Source organism: Haemaphysalis longicornis, unplaced genomic scaffold (genome assembly GCF_048455015.1).
Source record: "Haemaphysalis longicornis isolate Haplotype H1 unplaced genomic scaffold, Haemaphysalis longicornis Haplotype H1 scaffold_5, whole genome shotgun sequence".
Classification (NCBI taxonomy): domain Eukaryota; kingdom Metazoa; phylum Arthropoda; class Arachnida; order Ixodida; family Ixodidae; genus Haemaphysalis; species Haemaphysalis longicornis.
The window spans coordinates 99,723,687-99,729,686 of NW_027526385.1; the positions used below are offsets into that span (position 1 = coordinate 99,723,687).

General features: G+C 48.3%; 1 protein-coding gene across 1 annotated transcript in view; it reads right to left on the reverse strand.

Moving 5' to 3' along the window:
* Positions 1 to 3,348, reverse strand: part of LOC144138619 (uncharacterized) — a 65,679-nt gene extending 62,331 nt beyond the window's left edge. Inside the window, exon 1 of the mRNA XM_077671000.1 lies at positions 3,217 to 3,348. The gene's annotated coding sequence lies outside the window, so the exon portion shown is untranslated. The remainder of the gene's footprint in view (positions 1 to 3,216) is intronic.
* Positions 3,349 to 6,000: the final 2,652 nt, after the last annotated feature.

Sequence of the window (6,000 nt, forward strand, 5' to 3'; positions counted from 1 at the left end):
GCAACACCAGGAGAGCCGCTTGCTGCCGATCGTCGGGGCCAGACGCCGGAAGCCCTTCGCCCGCCAACCATGTTTCGTTGAGTACTCTTAATCTATTGACTGTCTTTCTAATTTATGTAACAAGTGTATTCATTCTAATTCATATGTGCTAAATGTTACCAATGTCATCAGTAAAGTAAACAAGTTAACCTTAAAACTTCTTCGACGCCTCGACTTTTTCCTTCCGATCTTCATGCTACCGTAGCGGCAGTATGTGACCAAAATACTACGTTACAAAAGTGGTGATAGGCGCGGGGTAGCGAACACCCCCTCTACCAACATGGGCTCCCCCTTCTCCTCGTTCATCTTCCTGCTGCTCAGCGTCAACCTCTCCATCCAGTCTACCGAGGAAGAATCATCTAAATTCGCGTCATTCGTCCTGACACCGTGGCCTGCAAGTGCAAGCGACACGTTCGACAGCGTAAAAGACTTTGTCGCTTCACGGCCGCCACCGCGCCACCAGCCCGAGGCAAGCCGGGCCCGTCGTGCTCGGCACCCGCTCCTTCGAAGAGCCCCCGGGCCAGACGCGGACCGAACGCCGCCGCGCCGGCCACTCTCCATCGCGGCGGCGAGCTTCCCGCGCACGCAGTAAGGTGAGAGATTTTTGCCTCTCGGCGCACCGCATGACTGTAGGCCTGTAGGCTTTCCTTCTCCCTGCGTCCGGGGCGCCCACTGATTGGTTGTCTTCGGTTCATTTTCTTTGCCAGCACCAGCCTGCTTATGTAACTAGCCGCTGTTGATGCTGAGGCAAACATTTATGAGCGTGCAGCAGTTTTATCGTGGGGTATGTGGGCTCTTCGCGCGGGAGTTGGACAGCTTCGTAGTCAGGATCTTAACGGCACAAGCGTTCGGCTCTCCCGGCGAAGGAGCCCCGAAGAAGACCCCCGCGCGCCTATGAAAAGGCCGATTTTTTCGCAGATCTCGCTATATTAGAGACTGCTGATATCCGTTTCCTCGGCTCCTTTCCACCGAAGTTAGGTTTTGTCTTGAAGCAAATACGGCAGCCACTTCGGGTTTGGGGGTCTGAGGGAAACGAGGAGTTGAGAAGATGTTTCCGCTGCACGACGCTACTCGAAGTATAAACAAAGACACCAGCAGGGGTGCCCGGGATGCCGCGGACGGGGAGAGCCCGCGGGCGTGCAGTTCTGCGAATGCGTCGGGTGGGTGAAGGTTTCTCACCACTGCTGATATTCGGCAGTCTCTGTTCTTATTTTGTTAGCATGTAGGGTAGCCGATACGTATACTTTTAAAGTCTTGTGTGCAAATATTTCATCATGTGTTATCTTTATCATTTCTACCGCTCCTGTTCATGAAAAAGTGTGTATCAATGTTCTTTTTTTTTGTTTATTTTATTGTTTGTATCGGAGCATTGAGCGGTTAGGAGCGTCTGGAAGGTTTCGTCAGGCGCCAATGTTTATTTTGTATCATACTTCATACGCGCGACCGTCAAGTTTTTGTGCCTCGTAGGTTGCAGTTTAGTTGTAACATGTTTTTTAGCTGTTTCTTTGTGTAAGTTTCGAGTGTTTTAACGAAGGTGCGGTTCTTCTTTAAGTACGTGAGACGAGTAGGGCTGTTTTGAACGAGTTGGTTTGAATCCAGAAATGTTGTGTCCAGTAAAGTGCCCAACAGTGGCTGAAGTGCGCAGATTTCCACTTGTGCGTGAGTTCAATACAGCGAGCCCTTGTATATAATTTTTTCTGTTTTATAGTGCCTTCTTATGAAACGTTTGTTATTCTATTCCGTAAGGCACTGAGTATTTCGTTGAGTGGCGACCGCTGAGACTGCGCTTCTGTTTTCTTTATTTGGTGATTACCTTTAGTTGTCCAGCCAGTTACTTTGCGTCATGTTTATGCGACCTGTTGTCCAAGGACACATTTTGTTTCGCGTCGAGCTCCCCAGAACTGAGTATGCGGACCGGCTAACGGAGCTGGTTTTTCGATCTTTTAGTGTATGAGTTTTAGAGTGTGCGTGCTATTTCTATGTTATTCACGGTGGATGTGTTGTTATTTTCTTAGTGTTGCACGCAAATGAAATGTTTTCGTCTGTGCTGCACAAAAGACTGTGCGCGCGTGAAGTGAAGAACGGAACTCCACTAAGTGACCGCGTGTGCATTGACTGATTCAGCGGAGATAGTTTGTCAACTCCTGTGTTTGAGTCTGTGTTTCTTCTTCTTGAGTTCGTATGCCATGTCATTTCAGTATCGCTGTCAGTTGGCGAAAATGTGTTCTTATGTTTTAAACTTTGTGCAAGAGTGAGGGCACTCTTTTTTCCGTCGGGGAAGGTGTCGCGAAGCCCCCCGTCCCGTTTGCTTTTTATATTTTTTAGCATCCCTCTTCGGCCACCGAGGCCCAGCTTTTCTAAGAAACGCAGGCGGAGTGTGTGTGTCGGCCCGTCGGCCGACCCGAGAGACGCGGCTCTCGAAGGGGACCATCGGCGAATCTTGTGTTACACGCGCGCACTGGCGTCTCCGACCCCCCCTTGCGCGCCTACGCGGGCCGCTATGTTCTCCGACCCGCGGTCTCGTTCAAACGGCCGCCTGTCTTTTCTCCTTTTCGAGTTTGTATACCTTTACTTTATTCTCCCCAGTAATTCTTTTGCCAGAAACGGGCGCCTTCGAGTTTGAACTTGTGTCTTCTGTGTGTGATGTTTTCATTTTCACTTTGGCGGGGACATGTCTGATTGGAGCTTAGAAGCGTCTTCCTGATTGGCGGCGGGTGTGCCTAAGACTTGCTCCCGATAGTCCGCACACGCTAGGATGCGCTTTTTCCCCCAATGCGTCCCCCCAAAGCAAATATAACGCGGCCCCTCTGGCCACTGAGCGCGAGAGGGAGAGCAACACCAGGAGAGCCGCTTGCTGCCGATCGTCGGGGCCAGACGCCGGAAGCCCTTCGCCCGCCAACCATGTTTCGTTGAGTACTCTTAATCTATTGACTGTCTTTCTAATTTATGTAACAAGTGTATTCATTCTAATTCATATGTGCTAAATGTTACCAATGTCATCAGTAAAGTAAACAAGTTAACCTTAAAACTTCTTCGACGCCTCGACTTTTTCCTTCCGATCTTCATGCTACCGTAGCGGCAGTATGTGACCAAAATACTACGTTACAATCTTTAAAAGCGTATCAATAATGAAGCCAGCTCATAAATGAAAGCGAGGCGGCGGGCTCGAGCACTTACATTCTGAAGGATGCCTAGTGCAAAAAGACGAGAGTGCTAAAAACGCCTTCACTTCTGCTCCGCTCCGAACGCTTCGGGGAGACTGGTCCCAACCTCGCGCACGACTTCTATGCGCAGCTGATGGCGTTGTCTGGGGTCTTTTAGTGCTCTCCGCGACACACGAAACGCCGACTGGCGGTGAGCGCAACCGCGGACGGCGCTGCAAAGCGCGTCTCCGTGTCGTCTGCTTCTCGCATTTGTCGTCTGCTTCAGTAGGGTTCGCTCTCCCTGCTGTTTCTTTGCTCTCGGTTGACTTTTGATGCTTGTCCGCACGAGGCTTTGCGTGTGCGTTACTTTTCATCATAATAAAAGACTTAAAATATCGTAAACTAGCTCGATGCGTGATTTAAAGTACGGTTTTTGATAAAGCTGCGGAAGAAATATTGCTGCGTCGCAAGGGGAGGTTGTGGTAGGTCATTGTAACAGATAAAGAATTTGGAAAGAAAGAAAGAAAGCGGAGAAAAAATGCCCGCCAGATGGGATCCGAACCCACGACCTCCAGAATACCGGCCTGGTGCGATAACCACTACGTTACCGGCGGAGCGATTCCCCCCCCCCCGCTTTCTGGGGTATTTATGTCAATGTAATTTGTTCCTTATTTCTGTGTTATTTCTACGAGCCCCTCATTTCTTATTATGATACGCTACATGCATAGCGTGGGCTTCTGTTCTGGCAGTCCTGGTGCCATAGGGAGCTTAAGAGGGTTTAACGCTGGTTGAGCCCTCTCGACATGTCGTAGACACTCGAGTCACGGCGCGGGAATTAAAAAGAAGGTCCCCTTCACCCCGAGAAGTCACAGTGGCGCTTGCTACCACCCCCAAGCACAGGAAAAAATTCCATTGACATAAATACCCCAGAAAGCGGGGGGGGATCGCCCCGTTGGCAGCGTAGTGGTTATCGCACCAGACCGGTATCCTGGATGTCGTGGGTTCGGATCCCACCTGGCGGGCATTTTTTCTCCGCTTTCTTTCTTTCCAAATTCTTTATCTGTTACAATGACCTACCACAACCTCCCCTTTGCTTTCCGAGGTTTTCTTGACTGCCAACCCTTATTTCTGTGTTATTTCTACGAGCCCCTCATTTCCTATTCTGATTCGCTATAATATATATATATATATATATATATATATACATATATATATTATTTTTATTTATTTATTTATTTATGCTGGGCATAAATAACGATGTGTGATCAGACGAGGATGATCAAAAATGATCACTTGAATATCGAACGGTTGTCTTCACAGTTGAAGTCCAGAAAAGAACCACAAACCCCCTTCTCACTGCATGAGCTGAAGATCGGACTTAGTACTTGTAAACCTTCAGCTCCAGGCACAGACAACATTGCATACACTATGATTCAACACTTGCACACAGACACACTTGAAACCCTCTTTCACCTCTACAACAAAACATTTCTTTCGGGGCACCTCCCAGGGTTATAGAGGGAGGCCATCGTAGTGGCCTTTCTGAAAGTGGGGAAGGACCCTTCCTCTCCCGCAAGTTATCGTCCCATCGCCCTCACAAGCTGCCTGTGTAAGCTGTTCGAGAAGATGATCAATAGGAGACTCATGTACTTCTTAGAGTACAATGGTCTTCTCGACAGCTTCCAGGCTGGCTTCAGGGCCGGGAGATCCACCAACGATCGTTGCGTTGGAATCGTATGTAAAAGATGCCTTTATCCATAATCAGTTTTGCATAACAGTCTTCTTTGATATGGAAAAGGCCGATGACACTGCCTGGCGGTATGGCATCTTCAGTGACCTCAAGTCGTTTGGTGTCTCCGGCAACATGCTGAACACCCTCGCTAGCTACATGTCGAATTGGAAGGGACCTTTCGAGTGAGGGTTGGCAGTGCTCTTTCCAATGTATATGTGCAGGAAAATGGTGTTCCTCAAGGCGGTGTCCTGAGCTGCACATTATTCATTGTTAAGATGAACTCGCTCCGGAAGGCACAGCCACCAACCATTTCCTGTTCTCTATATGTAGATTACGTCCAAATATCTTTTAAGTCGTGTAACTTCTCAATTTGTGAACGCCAAGTCCAGCTTGGGCTGAACAAACTTGCTGGCTGGGCGGACACAAACGGTTTTAAACTGAACCCTGTAAAAAGTACTTGTGTTGTGTTCTCCCGGAGGCGCGGAATTCATGCGGACCCTGATATCTCTATTAATGGTGTAGTAATCCCTGTCAGAGGGGAAAAAAGTTTTTGGGATTAATATTCGACAGTAAACTCACATTTATCCCTCACTTGAAACACCTCAAACACAAATGCCTCAAAACAATGAACATTCTTAAAGTCCTGTAACACCAATCTTATGGTGCTGACAAGCAGCTCCTCCTGCGTCTTTATACTGCAGTGGTAGGATCTCGCTTGGATTATGGCAGTTGTATTTATGGGTCCGCGACGAAGACGGCGCTAAAAATGCTTGACCCGGTGCTTCATTTGGGGCTTCGTCTTGCCTGTGGAGCCTTTCGCACTAGCCTCGTTGAAAGCCTCTATGCAGAGTGTCACAAATGGTCCCTGTATTACCAGAGGACATACACTAACTTGTTGTATGCCTCTAAAATCATGTCTATGACAAATCATCTTTTTAATTCAATCATTCATGATGCATCATCAGAAGAGCTCTTTGCAAATCGTCCATCTATTTCCATGCCGTTCCCTCTCGGAGTGAGAGCAGAAGCTTCTGAGCTGGCTGTGTCATTTTCACACATCCACAACACACCCATTACGGATTTTAT